The 24,084-nt window shown below is 35.3% G+C and overlaps 1 protein-coding gene across 14 annotated transcripts in view; it reads left to right on the top strand.

The window, feature by feature from the left end:
• ZEB1 (zinc finger E-box binding homeobox 1) overlaps nt 1–24,084 on the top strand; it is a 298,551-nt gene that overhangs the window by 59,534 nt on the left and 214,933 nt on the right. For 2 of the 14 annotated variants that reach the window (XM_079768591.1, XM_079768579.1), the window contains exon 2: nt 5,153–5,307. The exons of 9 other annotated variants lie outside the window; for them this stretch is intronic. The gene's annotated coding sequence lies outside the window, so the exon portion shown is untranslated. Of the gene's footprint in view, nt 1–269; nt 358–4,023; nt 4,171–4,901; nt 5,308–24,084 lie in introns of those variants that run through there. 3 more of the 14 variants (XM_079768590.1, XM_079768578.1, XM_079768581.1) reach the window with 3 other exon arrangements.

The following is a 24,084-nucleotide window of genomic DNA, read 5'->3' as shown; positions in this document are numbered from 1 at the left end:
GAGAATCATTGATCGGCTGCCTCCTGCATGGCCCCCACTGAGGATCGAGCCTGCAACACGGGCATGTGCCCTTGACCGAAATTGAACCTGGGACCCTTTAGTCCACAGGCCAACGCTCTATCCACCAAGCCAAACCAGCTAGGGCGTGATATTCTACTTTTGAAGGCTTTTATGTGCCTTGTGCACTCTTCTAGGAAGTTTACAACTATTAATTTAGCTAATGTTCATAGCAAGCCTATGTGGTAAATACTGTTATATTCATTTTTCAGGTGGAGAAACTAAGGCAGAGAGTCATAAATGAAATAAGTTGTTCCAAAAATAACTTCCTTAAAAACATGGTAAAGATCCATGAAAAAGGTGAGGCACATTTCTTTGGTTGATGAAAAAAACCCACAAAGCCAGCCAATCAATTATTCTCTCTCATCATTGATGTTTCCTATCTCTCTCTCTCTCTCTCTCTCTCTCTCTCTCTCTCTCTCTCTCTCTCTCTCTCTCTCTCTCCCTCCTCTCTGAAATCAATTAAAAACAAAACAACAAAAAAACTCAGCCCTGACTGGTTTGGCTCAGTGGATAGAGCATCTGCCTGCAGACTGAAAGGTCTCAGGTTCGATTCCGGCCAAGGGTATGTACCTTGGTTGCAGGCACATCCCTAGTAGGGGGTGTGCAGGACCCCGTTTCTATCAAAACATCGATGTTTCTAACTCTCTATCCCTCTCCCTTCCTCTCTGTAAAAAAATCAATAAAATATATTTAAAAAAACAAAAACAAAACCTCACAATACTTTCTAAAGGATTGCTGTGAATGATAATGAATAAACTGTCTTTAAATAATATATTGGCATATCAATATGCTAATTCAGGATAGAGTACCTCAACAACTAGAACTAAATATACCCTATATTTCTTTCAGGAAGCCAGTCACAATTCTTAGTGAAAAGTAAGCACACACACACAAACTTAGCACATTGAGAAAAACATTAAATTATTATAATTTCTAATAAACTCATATGATTTTTAAGACAACTGCCCTTATCTTAATGCATACATACACATCTATTTATATACATACATAAATGTTTACTACATATGTATATATGCATATGCATATATATTATATTGAGATACTACTTTTGTGAACAAATGAAATATAAGTAATAGTCCTTAATCATATAGTTTTTGCTTTACTAGCATAAGATAAATCTTGATTTTTATGTGATAAAATATTTTATTCTATTTTAATAATGAATGGTATGAATATTTTATGCCTTTTGGCTTATAGACTAGACAGTAGTTTCTTGGGGGAATGTGTGATGGTTGTGATGGTGGTAGGGTAGAACTAATTTGTTTAGCATCATTGCCTGTTCAAAAGAGTTTTGGTGAGTGATTTTAGGTGTTGGTAATGAGTTCTCTGACTTTTGAGACCAGTAGAACTAAAAAGTGTGTTACATTTTATTAGAAACAGCTTATGAATTATGACTGAATAGGCAATGAAATCTAAATTAAGTTAGTGGCCAACTTTTATCCTTACAGTGAAATATAAACAGTGTTTCAACTATTTTTTTAATATTTTCTACTTACAAATTATCTGAACTTCTCTTGCTGCCTATTTATGTATGGTTGGGATGAGTTATATCACCGGAAGCAGTCAAGATTAAACATTTCATTTCTTTCACTATCCATGTGGCATGCTTAAATTGCTAGACAATCCTATGAAAAAATGTATAAAATAGGATGCTAGAAAATGAAAGAAAAATAGATGTGATGCCATGAAAAATTCTAGGATATTTTTTATAGAAAGTTTTGATAAAATTTTTTATAATCTTCAAACTCACATTTTTAGTCTGGAAGAGCTGGGTGTAAGACTTAATGCCTGCCTGAAAACTTACAAAGAGGGAGGTATCTGGTTTAAAGTAATCACACACATTTCTTTCCCTACTTTATGAGTTGGTTCTTTGCATTTTCTGGGGCTGACGATCTGAATGTTTGAGATTAGCATGGAGGTTACAAGGTTGAAATCCTTATCTAATAAAAGGGTAATATGCAAATTAACCACCACTCCATCACAAAGATGGCAGCGTCCATAGCCACAAGATGGCAGTGCCCAGTCCTCTCAGCCCCACCAGAGCCCCCCAGTCCCCGGGGGCCAGGCCGGGACATGGAACGCTTGCGTTGTCGTCCCAGCGATGAGGCAAGTGTTCCGCGCCCGACCGCAGATGGGCCTCTGGGCCGCGGAGAGCCTCTGGACAGTGGGCGTGGAGTGGCCAGGCCCCGCAGAGAGCTACTGGTGCACAGATTTGTGCGCAGGGCTACTAGTCTTTTATATATATATATATATATATATATATATATATATATATATATATATATTTTATTGATTTTTATAGAGAGGAAGGGAGAGGGATAGAGTTAGAAACATCGATGAGAGAGAAACATGGATCAACTGCCTCCTGCACTCCCCCCACTGGGGATATGCCGCAACCAAAGTACATGCCCTTGACCGGAATCGAACCTGGGACCCTTTAGTCTGCAGGCAGACGCTCTATCCACTGAGCCAAACCGGTTAGGGCTGGGCTACTAGTCTTTCTAATAAAAGTGTATCTCTTTTGGAGATACAGCTATTTATTTCCTTGATTATAGTTAAAAAGAATTTATACTTGCCCTGGCTGGTGGGCTCAATGTTTAGAGTGTCAGCCTGCACATCAAAGGGTCATGGGTTTGATTCTCAGTCAAGGGAACATACCTGGGTTGCAGGTTCATTCCCCGGCCCATATCAGGGCAGGATCGGGAGGCAACCAATTGATGTATCTCTCTAACATTAGCGTTTCTCTCTCAGTCTCTCTCTCTCCTCCCCCCTCTCTTCCCTCCCTTCCACTCTCTCTAAAAAACAATCACTCTTTCTCAAAATTAATGGAAAACATATCCTTGAGTGAGGATTAACAACACCAAAAAGTATTTGTTCTTAAGGCATCTTGATTTTGATGCTGACTTGCTGTGTGACTTTGGACAAATAATGTCCTAATACTGGACCTGTTCTCTCACTTATGAAATGAGGGCTAGTACTAAATTATAAGACTCTTATAAATGGACTAGAGGCCCGGTGCATGAAATTTGTGCACTGGGGGGGGGGTGACGGGGGAGGGTCCCTCAGCCCAGCCTGCACCCTCTTGCAGTCTGGGAGCCCTTGGGGGATGTCCGACTGACAGCTTAGGCCCACTTTCCGGGGGGAGGAGAATAATAGCTCATAAAGACATATGAATGGTTAGATTTCCAAGAGAAATCTAACCCCCCCCCCCACACACACACACATACATACTCCATGTCAAGTTTTAGATTATAAACTCTTTGAGGAAGGTGTTTAACTTTTCCTTTGTATCTCATAGTACTCAGGAAGGAACTCACTTAGTTTCTGAATACTTTAAAAATATTATTGATATTGCTGGTTTTGCATTCAAATTATTGGGGTCAGTGTGATTAACTCAAAGACATAGTAGTTTTGTTAAGCTTTAGGCTTTGTTCTGAAGTCATCTTCTCTTGATTTAATCATAAGTTGATTATTACCTTATCTTATTTTTCATATAATACCATGATATCAGGTTATTAATATGGGAAAGTCTGTCAGGGTATGGAAGCACATGTGGATAGAAGTGCATGTGCACATACACAAGTACTCCTGTGTATGTATGAGAGAGTGGGCACACAGAATATATGAAAATTTGGGGTACATCTTATAGTTAGCATTTTAATTTGAATCTTATATAACTATGTGCACTGAATAGTGGAGCTATTATAGTTGACATTCAGAAAGTTTTTAATCAGTGTAAACCTGATAACTTAGGAAGATAAGGACATGTTTTCCTTTCAAGGTTTCATTTTAGTTTTACTTTTTTCTGTGTTGCCAAAGATTTAAATTTTCAAGGATACATAATTATTGAAAAGGACTAACTTACATCGGCAGAAATGATATTGAGGCTCCAAGGTATATCTTAACATTTTGGGGAAAACTTACTATGCGTAATATTTTATTTATTTATTTATTTATTTAAAATATATTTTATTGATTTTTTTACAGAGAGGAAGGAAGAGGGATAGAGAGCTAGGAACATCGATGAGAGAGAAACATCGACCAGCTGCCTCCTGCACACCTCCTACTGGGGATGTGCCCGCAACCAAGGTACATGCCCATGACCGGAATCAAACCAGGGACCTTTCAGTCCGCAGGCCGACGCTCTATCCACTGAGCCAAACCGGTTTGGGCTCTGTGCGTAATATTTTAAAAGCATCAAAACAGAGACTGTAAAAGTCAACTATCATAAAGAATAATGGCTGAAAGTCATATATAGTTGACAGACTACAAAGATTATCTATACATATAGAGACCAGAACAGCGGAATGACCGGTCACTATGACATGCACTGAGGCAGCCAACTGGCCCAACGGGGGTCCCCAATCAGCACCCCCAACCGCCCACTGCCCCTCTACCGTGGCTGGCCTGGCCCCAATCAGCCCCCATTGGGGTGTTGGCTGGCTAGACCCCACCCATGCATGAATTCGTGCACCGGACCTCTAGTAAATAATAATTAAGAGAAAAAGAGCCTAAATTAGTGCAGAAAAGGGGCTGAGCTGTTTTGCATTATATTTAGAAGTCTGTAATCATATATTTTGTCTCAATACAAAGAATGATCTTTGCAGTCAGGGCATGTCTCTTCAGTGTAACCTTGAACTCTAATGGTATGTGCTACTATAAGTAGTTGATGATGTAATAAATATTTTATGAATATGGATGATACTGTCAAAGTGTATTCAAATATTATTGTTAGTTTTAAGTTAATATTTGATAGAATTTAAATTTATGATTCTATAATTGATAATAGATACATCATTGTATAAATACCTTCTTTATGATGTGTTAATTTTGGTTACAGAATAATAGAGTCTTTTTTTGAAAGCTTCAAAGTGTACTTGAAATTGTTCTCTGTAGATATTCGAAGTTTAGAGAGTTTTTGGTTTTATTTTATCCTAGTATTTCTTCTTAAACATAATATTATTACTGCTTGAAAAGAGGTAAATCAAAATCATTCACTTTGTTTTGAGTTGTCATGCACATTATCAGTTGGTGGATGTGGAAACAATTTAATAAAGCTTGGGTAATTTAGTTTCAGTCTAAATTCTCAACTGGCAATTGGCCGAAAACTCCTATCTGAAGAAGTGAGCATCCAAATGTCATTTTGTGATTTGTCTACTGTCTGCTTGACATAGCAAGGCCCTATCAAGAAAAACAAATGGAGTGACTATCAAAAGAAAATCAATGGTAAGAGTTTTCACTTAAATTATAAAGTGTGTGTGTGTGTGTGTGTGTGTGTGTGTAAAGCATACCAATTTATTATATTTGAATTAAGATTTTAGAACTTTAAAAATTTAGGACATAATTAATGTCAAATGTCTGAGTTTATATGTCAATGACTTACATTTGTAATAAAATGTATGAAAAAAATGGTTTTATATGTAAGATATTTTACATGCTTAATGTTGATAAAAATAGTACTAAAATGTGAAAAATCAGTTATACAGTTCATGTCTAGTATAAAAATTTCAGTTCTTTGTAGTTCTACTGTAGTTATTTTTTTAAATAGCCTATTATAGATATTGCTTGAGGAAAGTTTAACTTACAAAAATTATACCAATCTGAATTTATCTATTAGTTGCATAGATACTTCTTACTTAAAGTAAATGTCATAAATTATGCAGCACTCTGTTGATTTCTGTTTTGTTTTTACTTCCTTATAAAATGATAGAGGGAAAAGAAAGTATATCACATAGTAATACCACTTAGTTTAATATTAACTTTTTAAAAATTTATTATTGATACAATACTTCTGTGGAAAATATTAAATTCTTAAGATTAGATGTCTATATACTCCAATAAGAGTGGAATGGGTATTCATAATATAGCACAGTATCAAATTTTGGTGGTAAAATCAGATAGCTCTCTCCTGCCTTACCCATTTGCACTGAGAAAATAATTCAAATTCGGCTAAATTTTTATATGTTTCAAGTGGCCTTAAACTTAATATTTTTGTTCTCATTGTATTTGGTTCTTACTTATCCCTTTATTTGGTGTCCTTTCAGTTCCATTATTAGTTAACTTTAGACAGGAGTGGAAATAGCTTAAAGGATGAAATCTAAAATCACTGTTTATCAGAGCTTTTTCTAGTGTCTCCAGGGATATAGTAGCTTTGTGATAACTGGATAATGGGTGATAAAGGTCAAATATAAGTAATAGATTGTGATTCTGTTGTCAAACATATAATTTTTGAAATTGACAGAGTTTGAGTAATTTTTCTTGCTCAAAGATGTCTAAATGATGTTAATTCATTGTGACCATGCTCTTAACTGTTTTCTAGAGCCAAATAACACACACATCAGGAATAGCACATGTGACAAGTACCTAGCTAGCATAGCATCTGTTATCCTATAAGCATTCAAACGTTGACAGAGAACTCAGTATTCTGTTTTGCAACATCTGTCCTTCAATCCATCTATCTAGTAATTCAAATTTTTATAGATTGTTTGCTGTTTTATGATTCATTCATCTAGCTGCTGAGGATAATATGGTGCAATTAAGAACAGATATTTCATAATTGCTTTTGAACTTACAGTGTAGATGTTAATTGTAGTAACAAATGTAAAACTGTAACTAGAACCAACACTATGGAAAGATATCCTATCTAATAAAGAGGGAATATGCTAACTGACCATCATGCTGTCACAAAGATGGTGGCACCCACAGCCAATAAGGAGGTAATATGCTAATTGACTGTCATACCCTCAAAGATGGTGGCACCCACAGCCACAAGATGATGGTGCCCAGTCCTCTCATCCCCCCAGCCTCCCAGGGCCAGCCCGAGGTGCAGGTAACCAGGGCCGGCCAAGGCTTGTGCTGCCAGCAGTGGCAGCAGCAGAGGTGTGATGGGGGCATCGCCTTCCCCTGATCGCCGGGTCACCTCCCACCCCTGAGGGCTCCCGGACTGTGAGAGGGGGCAGGCTGGGCTGAGGGAGCCCCTGCTCCAGTGCATGAATTTTCATGCACTGGGCCTCTATTGTTACTATGGGTGTAGAAGCAATATGGTTGCTGTGTAAATAAAGCATAGGACCAACACATTTCTCAAAGTGAATTGATAACTTTTTTTTTTACTTTAGTTAAATTTATATTTCTACTAAATTAATATCTTTGAGCAAGGCATGTTGAAAAACTAGATTCTAACCATGGAAGAAAAAAAACTTATGCTACTATTCTATTTTCTTAGATTTCTTATAACAAAGCCTTGTCAAAATAACATTCTTATGTGAGAATTTCACTTATGGTAGAGAATCTTATAGGATCCTTTTTAACATTTCAGGATTAAGAGCAATGAATGATAACCCTGATTTTTTTCAACTGAATTTAAGTTAGTTAAAGGATATCCTATCTAATAAAAGAGTAATATGCAAATAGATTGTACCTCCGCTATACCCACAAACCACGCCCAACAGCCAATCAGGAGCGAGTATACAAATTAACCCAACCAAGATGGCTGTGGCCACGGAGAGAGCAGGAGGCTTGAGTTTCCCCGGCAATGGAGGAAGCCAACCCTTCCACCTGCCCTGGCCTGCCTTTTCCTCCGATTAAGGCTACAAAGTTTCAATTACAGAAGATAAATAAATCCCAGATACCAGGGCCTCCGCTTGGGTCACCGGGGGGCGTGGCCAGCCTGCAAACCACCACAGGCCCTCACCCAGGCTGTCCCACGCCCCAAGGGAACCCCCACCCTGATCTGGGATACCCTTCAGGGCAAACCAGCCAGCCCCCACCCATGCACCAGGCCTCTATCCTATCTCATCCTATCTAATAAAAGAATAATATACAAATTGACCGTCACTCTAACACACAAGATGGCTGCCCCCATGTGGACACAAGATGGCCGCCACAAGATGGCCAGCAGGGGAGGGCAGTTGGGAGGGACCAGGCCTGTAAGGGAGGCAGTTGGGGGTGATCAAGCCTGCAGGGGAGGACAGTTAGGGGTGACCAGGCCAGCAGAGGAGGGAAGTTGGGCGTGACCGGGCCTGCAGGGAAGGGCAGTTTTGGGGTACCCAGGCCTGCAGGGATAGCAGTTGGGGGGGACTAGGCCTGCAGGGGAGAGCAGTTAGGGGTGACCAGGCCTGCAGGGGAGGGCTGTTAGGGGTGATCAGGCTGGCAGGGGAGGGCAGTTCAGGGCAAACAGGCTGGCAGGGGAGCAGTTAGGCATCAATCAGGCTGGCAGGGGAGTGGTTAGGGGGTTATCAGGCTGGCAGGCAGAAGCAGTTAGGGGCAATCAGGAAGGCAGGCAGGCAAGCAGTTGGGAGCCAGCAGTCTGGATTGTGAGAGGGATGTCCGACTGCCTGTTTAGGCCTGATCCAAGTTTCTGAAGTACTGGACATCCCTCGAGGGCTCCCAGATTGGAAAGGGTGCAGGTTGGGCTGAGGGACACACACCCCCGTGCACGAATTTTGTGCACCGGGCCTCTAGTCCTATATAATAAATGACTAATATGCAAATTGTCCCCTCAACTGGGAGTTTGACCAGGGGGCAGGGCTGGCTGGCCAACCACCCGCGGCCCCTCCCCATGATTGGTCCCAACCCCCATCGGCTCCCCCCACCCTGATCAGGTGGACCAGCCATACCCCACCCATGCTCGAATTCGTGTACCGGACCTCTATTTAACCATAAAATAACTGCTATCCTCTTCTTAGCAACTATATTCCATTCTAGTATCAAGCCAGTACATGGCTTTATTTATCACTCATTTTATATCATTGAGTTGTTACATATAGACATTAAACATTTTTAATAGATTTTTTCAGAGAGAGAGGAAGGTAGAAGGATAGAGAAACATCAATGTGAGAGAGAAACAATGTTTGGTTGCCTCCCATAGGTAAACCTCAACTCTGGTGCACAGGACTACACTCCAACCAACTGAGCCACACTGGCCTGGGCCATGCAGATTTTTTTATTGGTAGTATGATTTCCTTAATCCACTTTTATCCCTTTGAAAGGAAATGTAAAATGTACATTTTTAAGTAAATTTATTCTAGAACATACATATTTATTAAATTTTAAAAAATAAATCCTAGATCATTTGGATACCTAAATGTTTACACTTTCTCTGTAGGACACAGAATCTTGTCTAAGGGAGAGACATTACAGAATTTTGAAAAATAATGAAGTTAGTTGTTTTTATTTTTGTTATTTCGGTCAACACTCTCATTGAAGACTAGCTTTTCTTTATTCTTCTGAATAAACAAACTGAATCAAAGCATACAATCTAGTATAAAACTAAAATCAGAAAAGCTTCTTTTTGTAATAGAAATGAATTTTACTATTAAAATATTTAAACCATTTAAATATAAATAAATATGAATCTTTTTCAAATGGCAAAATTCAAATTAAGTCCATTGTTAACTTTTTCCTCAAAATTATTATTTTGAATTTAATCTCTATGCTGACTTCTAAAATGCTTTTTCTGGCTATACTCAAAAGTTATACACCAACCTCACTTTTAAGTGTTCTGCTTTGAAGATCTAAGGTCAGATACCTAGGCAGTTACAGTTGTCATGTCTGGAGAAAGATGTCCTTCCCATATCTCACAGATGGAGTACAGTGTCCATGACATTGTTTCTGTGACAGCTCTTTTTGGGTCTGTGCTGTTAGCTTTTATTGGTCCATGATATCAGGTGGAGAATTGGGTTTTTAACTACATAAAGATATTTAAAACATAGAGTATATAAACATCACAGAATGATATGTAGCATTTCCTTTACTGAAAAGAGTGAAAAATGATCCTTATTTCTAAGCAAACTAAGGTCTACCAATAGTCATCAGTTTTTAACTATATAACTTTTCTTATAGCAGACAATATAGCATCTGATTGGGTTAGTGTATGTTGTAATATAATGGCTTCTCTTTTGAACTTTGGGGCTACTACTGTGAAAAGAAATGGTGATTAACAATTGTATGAAATTGCAAGTTTGAGAAAGAAAATTTTTTTTCTTGTTAATATTCATCCGAGGATATTTTTTTCCACTGATATTTAGAGAGAGTGGAAGGGGGGAGTGAGGGGGAGGAGAGAAAGAAGAGGGGGAATAGAGGCATCAACGTGAGAGAGATACATCAATTGGTTGCCTCCTGTACGTGCCCCAACTGGAGCCAGAGATTGAACCTGCAACACAAGGTACGTGCCCTTGACTTGAGACCCTTCGGTGAGCAGGCCAACGCTCTAACTACTGAGCGAACTGGCAAAATTTTAATGAAAGTTAATGTTGATAGTTGTGGGAAGTAAAAGAATGTTTTAAATTTAGAATAAAAATGAAGCTTATAAATATGGAAAATAAAATGGATTGCCTTTCAAGGTTCAGTGATTTAAATATCTGTGACAGAAGTTTATCAGGAAGGAATTCTTGCTCATATAAACCACAGCATTTTTTGAAGGAAATTTGTGGCACATCTTAAAAATGAATTATTCATAATAATGATATAAATATATAAAATATTTTACTATTCTATGAAATATATATTATTAGAAATATTAAGTTACTGCTTATAGTGGATTTTTTACTAAATAAACTTAAAAGATGAAAGAGCAAGTTCTTTTCATTTACTCTGTAAATTCTTATTGGCAGTCTGTTGTATGTCAGGCATTTTACACATTGGGGGCATAGTCACAAATAAGACTGATGTGATAATTATAGTCTGCCAAGGAAGATAAGTATTAAATAAATAATTATAATAAAGTATAGAATCTTGTGATATTATAATAACAAAGAAGACCTTTCTTAAGGATACTTTGAGAATTGCTAATTATTTTATCAGTTTACTTTCCTCATGAAATGAGGGTTTTTTTAACATAAAAATTGGACAAAATTCTTTGAGAATGGATCTTGAGGAACTACTAGAGACTGAAATAGTCTTTTTAAATAACTTATTTAAAATAAGAAACTGCTAGACCAGTAGGTGTGGCTCAGTGTTTGAGTGTTTGACCTATGAATCAGGAGGTCACAGTTCCATTCCCAGGCAGGGCACATGTCCAGGTTATGGGCTCAATCCCCAGTAGGGGGCATGCAGGAGGCAGTCGATCAATGATTCTCTCTCATCATTGATGTTTCTTCTTCTCCCTTCTTCTCTGAAATCGATAAAAAAATATACTTAAAAATAAACAAGAAACTGCTATAGGAAAGTATTCAAGTTTCTGAAGTACCAAGAAATGTGAATATAAGCAGAACAAACTCATACTGCCTATCTTGTATATTCTGAATTATACAAATCATTGAATAAAGTTATATGTAGCAGTGTTAGATTAATAATTTCTGAGTCGTAGTGGTTAAGAAATTGGGCTCTAGAGTCAAGCCTGTTGGGTTTGAGTATTAACTCTTGGCAGAAGTTTTGCAATTTTAGGAAAGTTGTATAACTCCTCTGTGCTTCAGTTTCCTCATCCTTAAAATGGGGATCATAAGAGTACATACCTTATAGAAAAAAAATTGTTTGATGCATATAAAATGCTTAGAACTGTATGTGGCACACAGAAAGTGCTTATAGAAAGGGCTCTATATATTATATACTTAACAATAACAATCATGATAATAATTTCCTCATCTCAAAAATGTTCTACCTAATTCACAAAGTTGGACCAACTGAAATAACTTCAGAATTATTATTAAATATATATATATGCATATATATATATATATATATATACACACACACACACACACACACACACACACACACACACACACACATAAGAGCTGTTATCTTTATTACTGCTAAACAAAATGTCACTGAAATATTACCCAAGCTTTGGGACCTCTTTAAGAAACAATATAGGAGTTACTAAAAGGCCTACATAGATTGCATATAGAGGACCAAGGTTATCTCAGCATGTAACACAAGATTTAGTCTGTCCCAGTCATTATGGAACTGATCCTTCTTGTTTAAGAAAGGAAATAGGAAAGATCTTCTCTTACTTACTCCATGGAAGGTAAGCCCAAACCAGTTTAGAGTAAGTTTGGAAAGGAAATGACTATGTCAATATGAAATATTCTTTTTCCTGTAGAAACCTCAACAAAGGTTTCCTTTCTATAATAGGTCTACATTATATTTGTAAACTTAATCATAGATAACACTACTTGTTATTTTACTTACCTTATTACCATTCTCAACTGTCTCAAGAGAGTCATATATTACATTATCTACCTTTATATATAGTTTGTATAAATATTTTTAAATTTGTAAAAAATACTTTCATCTATACTTTTACTATATCTTTTAGTGTGATATCCTAGCAAAATTGCTTTAAGAGTTAAATAATTTTTGCTAAATAATTTTTGTTGGAAAACTATTTCAGGGTGAAATTATATTTGACATTTTCTTTGAACTATAATTCTATGGCTTACATATATACATATATATATAATAATTTATGTATTTGTAGGTTAATTATCATAAGTGCACCTTTAATGAATTGTTTTTAGGTGAAGTATTTGAATTAAATCTAGAATTAGGTATTTTATAACCTAGTGTGTTTATTTTTGTTTGTAAAATGGAATTGTTTCTTTCATTTTAACTTACTAATAATACTGTCATGGTAGCCTAAAAGAATTAATGCTATTACTCTACTTAGGCCTTATGAAGATTAGAACCATGGAAATAACACTTAGACATGAAGCAGAAAATCTAAAATCTAGATTCTACCCTGCCACTAATGAATGGAGGGATTGTAGATACATGGACCTACTAAAATTATGAGACCATCTTACCATCTCAGTCTCCTCATTATATATGTGTGCAATGTATGTGTGCATATGTGTGCAGATATATACACACATATGTATATATTTATCCCAAATTATTGCTCCAAATTGAAACAAAATGCTAAAAATTCATTAAGTTTCTTAATGTCAAAATATACTAAGTTAAGTATTCTATTCTAAAAAGTATTTTACATAATACCTTCAAGTAAAAATACGTTATTGATTTTTATATATACTATTTCATGACTTCTCAAATACCCCTATTTAAATTATGTACTGTTCTTTAACTTCGAAGAGAAATAAAAATTTCTTTAGTTTGTCTAATTTCAAACTGATTTCCTTGTTATAAGATTAACATTTTTCAATAAACGTTATCAGCAGGTACCAAGTTATTTTTTTATACCTTTGGACTAAGTTTTTATAAACTAGCTTTAAATAGCTACAGAAGTCTTAGCAACTCTTTTGTTTGCAACACTATAGGGCATTTCTAGTTCTGCAAATAGTGTCATGAGTTGTCAGATTAATTTACTAATTCATTATAGATTATAGCTTTTTAAGGGAAAAATAAAACTAGCATAATATATGTATTTTCTCCCCCTCACCCTCCCCGTGTGTCTCTGTGTCTCTTTCATTTGCTTTAACAAATGCTCTTCTTAAATTATTTAAACACCATTTATACTCCTACTAAAGAGGAGAGGCTTGATTGGAGCTGCTAATTGAAGCACCACTATGTTATCCAACTCTGCATTCGTGTTGTAGAGGTCTGTGCCCTGATAGGTTTCAAGTCAAGTGAATTTTGGGTGGAAAATGTTATATATATATATATATATAACATTTTATATATATATATATATAACATATATAATATATATATATAACATTATATATATAACATATATATATAAAATGTTATATATATATTATATATGTGTTATATATATATATATATATATATATATATATATATGTAACATTTTCCACCCAATATATTTTATATATAACCATAAGAAGTTGGTTGGTCTGCCTATTGAACTATTAGGTGCTACTATAGTCTTAACTAGAAAATTTTTTCATATAAAAAAATTAAAGTTAAAATAACAGATTTAAGAACACCTGTATTGTGAGCTACTATATATTAAATGTTAAAGTGTGACAAGGGCATTGAATGCAAACTTTTTTTGGACACAGATAATAGTATTTTAATTTATGAATTATTCAGAGGAAATATTATCATGCAACCATATGAAAAAGAGATTGAAAATTATGAGAAATAAAATGAACATAAAGAAAACTTTTTCCAGGATTTATACTGTAAAATAATGTTTTTATAAGGGGAGGAATAAGTGATGACTTAAGTGGTGGAGGTATAGATGGTGAAATATGCAAGGGGCATAAGGAAGTGTTTTGGTTTGAAATGTATTTCTGCCATATACTTTACCTATTAGAAGTCCATTTAAATTTTTAGGAGGAGCATATAAATATAAATATATCTTTTTTTAAATTTCTTTATTGATTAAGGTATTACATATGTGTCCTCATTCCCCCATTAAAAACACATCTGTTGATGTTAAACTTTTATCTGTCATTCATTTGAATACCTGAGTACCTACTAAGTATAAGATATTGTACTGTTTTATACTTAGCACAGTAAGGCTGTGTGTAGCACACTACCTCCTATTACTTAGCTGAAACCAGTCAGTCTTATTCAGAGAAGGGAGTATCTATTGGTTAAAGAGGGGTCATTTGAAACATGGGACAATTTTTGAAAATGCAGACCCAAGTAATATATACCATTAATCAGAAGGCAGAATGAATGGAGATATGAAAGAGTTAAGAAAATATAAAGATAAAATAATTTAATTTGCATTGGTTCAGTGTGTTCTACAAACTCTCAGATTTTTAATTTGCTAGTTAATTTTGGGGTACAAATTATTTTATTTTTATGAAATTTTGTTTCCTAAAGTACTGCTGGATTTAAATTTACAAAAAAATTTTTTACAAATATACATATACACAGTAACAATATGTGCAAGTCAAATTTAATTTCCAAATGAATCATTTAGAATGTGGTCACATCTGTGCCAATCATAGTTCAATCTGTTGTATCTTTTGCATCCTTTGTCTAGATGTGAATGTTTGGTATGTAGGAGGGTTGTAGGTAACAGTGCTATTTTTACTTGTACTAGTATATATTTAGATGAATAGATCATGTTCCAGGGGCCTGATTATTTAAAAATTATTGTGAAAAATTCTAACATAACACAAAAAAAGAGAGACTTGTGTAGTAAGCTCCCTATATCTATGACCCAAATTTAATATTGGCAAAAATTTGCCATATTTGCTTTATGTACTTTCTCCTTTTTTCTCAAGTATTTTAAAACAGATTCCAGACTTTGTCTTTTAACTCCTACATTCTTCAGTATGCTTCTCTTAAAAAAATACATTTTTATATACCTATACCTTGTCACATCAAACAAAATAAACAATAATTCTTTATCACCTGATATTTCTCTATTCATTTTCCCCTGTTGGATTAAAAATATCATTTTACATTTCGGTTGTTCATTCAGAATCCAAACAAGATTCATACATCACTTGGTTGTTAGGACTGTTCTATAATTAATATGCCTTTTCTTTCCCTTCACAAGTCTACCTTTCTTCTCCCTCTCCTACCCCTGCCTTCCTTCCCTTCTCTTCCTCTTTCTTGTCCTTCCTGCTCATGACTTACTATGAGAAACTGGGTAGGTAGGCTATCCCATAGAATATTTCCCATTTTGGATTTTTATGTTGGTTTGTTCAATTAACTTATTTATCTAACCTCTAAATTTCCTGTAAATTAGAAGTTAGCTTAAAATACTAGACTCAAGTTAAGCATTGATTTTGGTGGTGGGGAGGATTGACAGGAATAATTCATACACGGGGCTATTCCTTTATACTGCATCACATCAGGGAGCACATAGCATTTACTGCTTCACTCATAGCAGTGCTAAAATTGATCAGTGGTGACAATGCAGTCTCTCCACTGAGAACTTTCCATCAACTTTGCCTTTCATGATTTCATTCATTGCTAACGGTTCTCTGAATCAATTCTGTCATTAGGGTTTGAAAAATAATGATTCAGCCACCCTTTCTACATTTATTAGTGGGAATTCTATAAAGAAGAAACTTTTCTCATAAACTATGACTTTTTTATTTTCCTGAAATAGTTCAGCCTAGAAAGAAACATGGTACTTTTAATATCTCTTAAATACCTAGGTTAATATCCGAGAGTAACTTTGCATACAAGGAGCACATAGCATTTAAGTACCCATGTAATTGTAGGATTTTTATAAAATATATTTCTTATTTGATTTTTATGAACATTACCAGTATTAGGATAGCTGTATATAGTCGTCATGTACAATGTTGGTCATATAATAGTTGAGCACATTTTCCTGGTCCTACTTGGTCAAATATTCTGTTTTGTGATGAGTCATTGGTGATGAGTTGAGCTTTAAGGAATAGGATTTTTTCTTAGGTCAGCAACTGAAAAACATCACCTAGGAGAGTAAAAGCATTTAGGTGGGGATTATTTTATATTGCTAGAATCATAAATTTAAATTCGGTAATGAAGAGTCAGCATTTTTATTAGATTTATTAGGATAACATTGGTTAATAACATTATATAAATTTCATGTGTACAACTTTATAACATTACATATGTATACACTATTGTGTGCTCACCACCTGAAGTTTAGTCTTTTTTGGACACTATATATTTGACCATCTTTACCCTCTTTTTCATCTTCCCATCCTCTTTTCCCTCTGATAACAATCATTTTGTTGTCTGTACCTATGAGTTTAAGATTTTTGTTTGTTCCTTTTTTTTTATATTTCACATATGAGTGAAATCATATGGTTCTTATCTTTTTCTGACATTTCATTTAGCATAATACTCTCAAGATCCATCTATGTTGTCACAAATGGCAATATTTCATCTTTTCTATGGCTGAGCAGTATTCCATTACATACTGTAAGTACTACATCTTTTTATTAGTTTTTTCAATAAACACATTTTTTTCAACTAACTTCATTTTATTTAATATTGTTAATGAACAAACCCTGAAGAAGAAAAGCTATAATATTTTATTTTGAGATGACATGATTGATTAAGAAAATCTATGGTAGTCAACTTTAAAACCATTTATAAACTTATAAACAACAAAATTTTAATAATAAAGTGCTGTATATATCATATTTTTAGACCAGCTAAAAAAACATAATAGGAGAATCCACTCAGAATTGTAACAAACAAAGTAAGTACTTAGCAATGAATTTGAGAAAGATGTTAGACCTTTGGGGGAAAAAAATTAACATATTGGAAAACATTTTTTAAGATTCAAATAAATGGAGATACATTTTCTGAATCATGAGAATATTGGCAAGTTACTTGACTATAAGTAATTTATGGACATTTAGGTTTACTTCTAACTTTCAAAATTTCTAGTGATGTATTTTATAGGGATTCTACAAGGGGAAGTCTCACCCTACTACATATCAGAAACATTTTTTAATTCTCACTTAAGGATATATTTTTATTGATTTTTAGAGAGAGAGAGGAAGGGGAAGAGAGAGGGAAAGAGAAATAGCAATCGGTTGCCTCCTGTACTTGCCCCAACCAGGGATCGAACCTGTATGTGCCTTTAGTGGGAATTGAATCCGCAACCTTTCTGGTGCAAGGGACACTCCAACCAGTTGAGCTACCAAGCCAGGGCACATATCAGACACATTTTGAAGCAACAGTGTCTAAACAGTGGTAACGATACAGAAATAGATGTGTAATCCAGGTACTATCGGAAATTTCTACCCGCAGAGATTTAAATACAAATTTTTCTTGAACCACTGACTTCTTAGTCAGTGTCAAGAGAAAGGCCCTTTGTCCTCCTGTGACTTATGCAAATTCCTTTTGACTTTGCTTGCATGCCACCCTGATGTCTGCCAACATCAAATACAGATGTGAAATCAACCTTTTCAGTAATTTCAAAACTTTATTTAGCATTATATGAGTTCAAAGAGTCTGAGTAGGTGATAAAATCAGCACATGTTTTTCTTCCTTTTTGAGTAAAACATTACTGTCCATATCCATGCTCTTTTTCTATTCAACACTTTCCTAAATTATTACAGTTGCCTTCTTAAGGGAAAGTCTGTAAAGAAATCTTTTTGTCCATCTTGTAAAACAGATTACTGGAGCATTATGAGAAACCCCAAATTAGTCCCATCTATATATAATACCTTAATATATGATAAAATATTATTTTCTAAAGGGTAGGCCACTTACAGGATATTCATTCAGTAGTGTTAGGTAGTAGCATTTAGTGGTATAACTGCAAGACTGGACGAATAAATGTTTCCCTTCCTCTTTATATAGCCACAGGAATTTTTTTTTTAAGTAGCATAGAAAATACTTTTTCATTTCATATTTGAAGCATAAGTAGAACTCACCAAAGTAAAGATGTACTTGAATATTAAAAAATTTTATTGGGCTCACATATTATAATTAAAAGGATTATAGAAAGTTGTGGAACATATCTACATCAAAATTACAAAGAAAATGATACTAGCTATAACAATTTATATTATTGCAGAATATTCAAATTTAGGATCAAGATCCTAATATATAATTAAGAAAAATATGACAGTTAAGATTTGAAAATAAATATGAATAATGAAGAAGTATGAGGAAAAACATTTAATTATGTACTTATAAGTTACAAAGTAAAAATGACTTTGAGAAATTTTTTCATTCTTTTAAAGGAGCCAAATTTTTCAAAAAGAAATCTAATATTGTCAAGATAAGAAGTGATACCAAACTTTTGGGAAGAAATACAGGAATATATGATGAGAGGCACAGTAATGTTCAGATATTTCACTTGCAGGAATTTAGGTATAAATATTTTGCCAATTATAAATCATATATGTAGAAAAATGCTCAATTTAGAGACTAATATAGACATTAATGTAAAATATTATATTGTCTTAAATGATTATTTTCGAAGACTCCAGAACAATTGTCCAATAGAACTTTCTATATTGATGGAAATATTCTGTAATTTACACTGTCCAATAATGGTAGCCTGAGCACTTGAAATGTGGCTAGGACAACTGAGGAACTTAATTTTTAATTTTATTTAACATTATTTAAATTTAAATACATGTGGGCCCTGGCTGGTTTGGCTCAGTGGATGGAGTGTCAGTCTGCGGACTGAAGGGTCCCGGGTTCGATTCCAGTTAAGGGCACATACCTGGGTTGTGGGCTTGATCCCTCCCCAGTGGCAGGAGGCAGCCTATCGATGGTTTTCTCATCATTGATGTTTCTATCTCTCTTTCTCTCTCCCTCTTCCTTCCTCTCTGAAATCAATAAAAATATACATGTTTTTTAAAAATGTAAATACCTGGGTCTAGTGGCCACAATATTGAACAGTGCAGTTTTAAAAATATGGAGAAATATTAAGTTTAAGTGGAAAATATAATTAGTAAATTTATATGTCATGTAAATACCTATATGTACATATGGAAAATGATACAATTAAAATACTTGTGTTAATATTAAAGGCAATGGGTGATTTTGTAAAAATGTTATTTAAAAGATCAGGTGGAAACCTGGAACAAACAGTTGAATCTCAGAGAGAAAGGGGTGGGGGAGATTAACCAAAGAAGTTATATGCATACTAGAAGCCCAGTGCACGAAATTCGTGCATGGCGGGGGGTTGTCCCTCAGCCCAGCCTGTACCCTCTCCAATCTGGGACTCCTGGAGGGATGTCCAACTGCCCGTTTAGGCCCGATCCTGGTGGGATCGGGCCTAAACGGGCAGTCGGACATCCCTCTCACAATCCAGGACTGCTGGCTCCCAACTGCTTGCCTGCCTGCCTTCCTGATTGCCCCTAACCGCTTCTGCCTGCCAGCCTGATCACACCCTAACCACTCCGCTGCCAGCCTGGTTGATGCTTAACTGCTCCCCTGCCAGCCTGTTTGCCCCCAACTTCCCTCCTCTGCCAGCCTGGTCACCCCTAACTGCCCTCTCCTGCAGGGTTGATCACCTCCAACTGCCCTCCCTTGCAAGCCTGGTCCCTCACAATTGCCCTCCCTTGCAAGCCGGGTGCCTCCTAACTGCCCTCTCCTGCTGGCCATCTTGTGGTGGCCATCTTGTGTCCACATGGGGGCAGGATCTTTGACCACATGAGGGCAGCTATATTGTGTGTTGCAGTGGTGATCAATCTGTATATTACTCTTTTATTAGATAGGTTAGAGGCCTGGTGCAGGGGTGGGGGCCAGCTGGTTTGCCCTGAAGGTTGTCACAGATAAGGGTGGGGGTTCCCTTGGGGTGTGGGGAGGCCTGAGCGAAGGGCCTGTGGTGGTTTGCAGGCCGGCCACGCCCCCTGGCAACCCAAGGGGAGGCCCTGGTATCTGGAATTTATTTTCCTTCTACAATTGAAACTTTGTAGCCTGGAGCGGAGCCAAGCCTGGGGCTCCGGCAGCCATTTCAGTGGCAGTTAATTCACCTTCTACAATTGAAACTTTGTAGCCTTAAGCGGGTGAGCCCGGCTAGGGTGTGCGGAAAGCTTTGCTTCCCCTGTTGCCACTGGCAACCCCGGCCTGCTCTCTCAAGCTCCATTCTGCCGCCATTTGTTTGAATTTGTTTACCTTCTATAATTGAAACTTTGTAGCTTGAGTGGAGGCTTAGGCCTGCAACGGCTATGGAAAGCTTGGCTTGCTCTGTTACCAGGGAAACCTTGCTCTCTGTGGCTGTAGCCATCTTGGATTGGGGTTAATTTGCATACTCGCCCTGATTGGCTGGTGGGCGTGGCTTATGTAGCGGAGTGATGGTTAATTTGCATATTACCATTTTATTAGAGAGGATATGCATTGCCCATGAAAACAGACAATAGGGTGGTTAAGGCCTGGGGCAGTGCAGGAACCCAGTGCTGTGGGACTAGGGGGAGGAAAGAAGGAGTGGGGGACAGCTATAATACTCTCAACAATGAAAATAATAAAATGAAATTAAAAACAAAACAACAAAAAAAGATAAAGTGAAAATAATGCAGTGCTCCAGCACTGCACTGTTCAATATGGTGGCCACTAGTTGAATATAGCAATTTAAATTTAAATTAAGTAAAATTTTAAATTTAGTTCCTCAGAGGGCTAAGAGAAAACATTATCACAAGAGTTAAAAGAATCAAGAGTGGAAAGTTTGTGTAAACAAGCCTTATTAACACCTTTACTAATTTACCACCCAAATCCAAACTCTTTAGATTCCTCGCTAATGGTACCCAAACCTTGTTTAAATTCCTTTCTAATGAGCACTAACTTTCTTTTGTCCTGTCAATTTCTTAGGTATTGAAAGCATTAATGGAACTTACCAAAGTAAAGATGTTTCTTTGTGTAAAAAGTATAAAAAAAGCTGCCTGATTCAATCATCTCTTTGAGCCTCATTTTATGATCTAAGCATCATATTATGATTCTTCCGTACACACATATTAAATTGTTTTTTCTCCTGTTAAGAAAAACATTTTTAGTACAATCACACTAGCCACATTTCAAGTGCTCAACAGCCACACATGGCTAATGTTCACTCTTTGCACAGAGTCTGCTCTGAATATTTCTACCAACATAAAAAGTTCTATTGTACAGTGCTGCAGAAATAACTGATGAAAGCAATATACTGGAACAAGTCGTTGATAATTTATTAGTCAATAATTTTCAAGGACAAATGAATTAAAACTGGAGGTTGGATTCAGCTGAGAAGTGTACGGAACAATATCATAAGATCTTACTCTTGTGACCTAGATTAGAATTTCATAAAGTATGGGCAGCAGACTAGTGCTGGTTATATCCGTCCATGAATAATGCTTACTCAGTTTCAATACTTGTTTACAAACTTATGTATTTTTATAGCAAAGTGATATTTCTGTGTCATCCATGCATATCACCTATCTTATCTCACTAAGTAGAGACTGGTATTATTAAAAAAGTGCTGAGAGAGTTCTATGTAGTATGAGCAGTAGTCTGTGGGCATGTGTCCACACTGGAAATAAAAACAGTCCTTCACTTACAGATAGTATTAGAAACATTGATCAAGATGAAAAAGAGAAAATAGATTATTCAGGGCAGTTTTGACTTAAATTAGTTGTTAGTATAGCTTAATCTATACTTGCAAGTGAGATTAAAAATTGAACACTAAATCTCTGAATGTGGTAAATTTAGACTTCAGCCCTCCTGCTAGTGGAAATGATACAAAAGATTCATTATCCACCACTGTAAGAATTTTAAAGGAGTTCCTAGTCAGTGCCTCTACCTTGGGGAAGTTGTTTCTTTTTTCACCCTCCTGGGCTAAGGAGATTTAACCATTAGTGGAATCTTTTCCTTTCAGCAAAATTTCCAATTTTTTATTTTTCTTTACCCTTTTTCATCTCCTTTGACATATTGTTACATTTAGTTCTTTGGAACTATTTTCATCCCTCACCCCCAAAGTTAGTTTCAAAGGTTTGCAAAATGTCCCAAATAGGAAAATTATTTTAAATTAAGTGAGCTTCTAAAGTTTTATTTTAAAATATCCTTTATCACGTTTTAAGCCTGATTCCCTGATATAAGATATTGAATTATTTGTGACATGTGAACGGTTTTTTTGCTACTGTAATTAAGGCATAATGTGTCAGCTAAAGCATTATTTTAATGATACGGGGCAAGCATAAATTCTATATTTACTACCAGTTTCCTTATTGTGGTTTTGGCTCTACATTACATAGTTACTATATTCTGAAATGAAATGTTCTGTACACCCAGTGTTCAGGGTTTTTTTGAGGACTGATTCTACTTTGTGGAATTTAAGGTCAAATGCAATCAAGTACTCTGTAATAGTTCTGATTCTAGTGGCCTTACATTTTTATTAAAATATATATACATACTCAGTCCTTTATCAGTATTATTGATTTATCTGTTTCTAATTTCAGTGTTTATTCTTTTTCTCCCTAATTTAACAAATTTGGAAAGAGTTGGAAAACAGTTGGAGGAAATTAAGCTCTGTTTTTAGTAATAATCTATAAGTTACAGAAAAATAAATGAATATTCAGCATTTCTTGTTAAATTTTGTTTTTTTAAGATTGAAAAAAATGTATATATTTACTTAAAATAAATATGAAAATCATAATGATAAAATCATATCTTCTGATTTCAGTTTAATATTATAGTAATGTTTATTTAGGCAGAATTATAGATATAGATAACCATATTATCACTTGACTTATGTAGATCTACTTTTCAAAAGATGAAAATTAATTAATACTAAAATATTAAGAAGGTATGTTACATTTTATCTATCTTAATATTCTTATTCTTATATTTGATATTTGATAATGTATTTTTAAGGTAGAGTGTATGATTTCTTGATCTTAAAGTATTCCATTTCTTTTCTGAAGTTTGGGTTATAATATTTGTATAGCATTTTCTCAAATATTTTATGATATAGCATGTTAAAAACATTATTAACTTATTTAACATGTGATTAAAATTTGATATTGTTAATATTATTTTATATAATACTTCCAAATTTCTCAGAACATTTGTAGGCTAATTTTTTTAAATTTATATTTTTAATAGATTTTGAGAGAGAGAGAGAGAGAGAGAGAGAGAGAGAGAGAGAGAGACATTGTTTGCTGTTCCACTTATTTATGCATTCATTGATTTATTCTTTTAGGTTCCCAGACCCGGGACTGAACCCATAAACTTGGTGTATAAGCTACCTGGCCAGGGCTAATTGTTTTATTTTATGCACATTTCAACCTAGAGAATATTAACTAATTGCTTAATATTATTTCTATTTATCACAGTTTTTTTTAGTGCTTACTATGTTCCAGGAACTAGTTGAGGCTCTGTAAATAATTATTTTTTTAAAAAAATCCATTTCTTCTGGGAGCTTACTTTCTAGTAGGTTACTTCATATATGATTCTGTGACATTTAACACAATTCAAAGGGCTATTTTTGTCAAGAAATGCATGTTATTGGAGTGTTTGGAAATTTAGGGATATATAGAGAGACAGGACAACATTTCTTCTAGCTCTGTTTAACTCTTTGCTTTTCAATAAGGTTATTTAACTTTGCTGATTTTTTAAATGGAATTTACAACTGTGATAATTTGGCAATCCAAAATTTGTCCATATTTTTCTCAACTTCCCAAATGATAGTTCATTGCTCAGGTAGAAGTTGAACTAGTCACTTTAGATTTGGGGTTT

Source organism: Cnephaeus nilssonii, assembly GCF_951640355.1.
Source record: "Cnephaeus nilssonii genome assembly, chromosome: 4".
Lineage (NCBI taxonomy): Eukaryota > Metazoa > Chordata > Mammalia > Chiroptera > Vespertilionidae > Cnephaeus > Cnephaeus nilssonii.
This window is presented reverse-complemented; position numbering and strand designations above follow the sequence as displayed.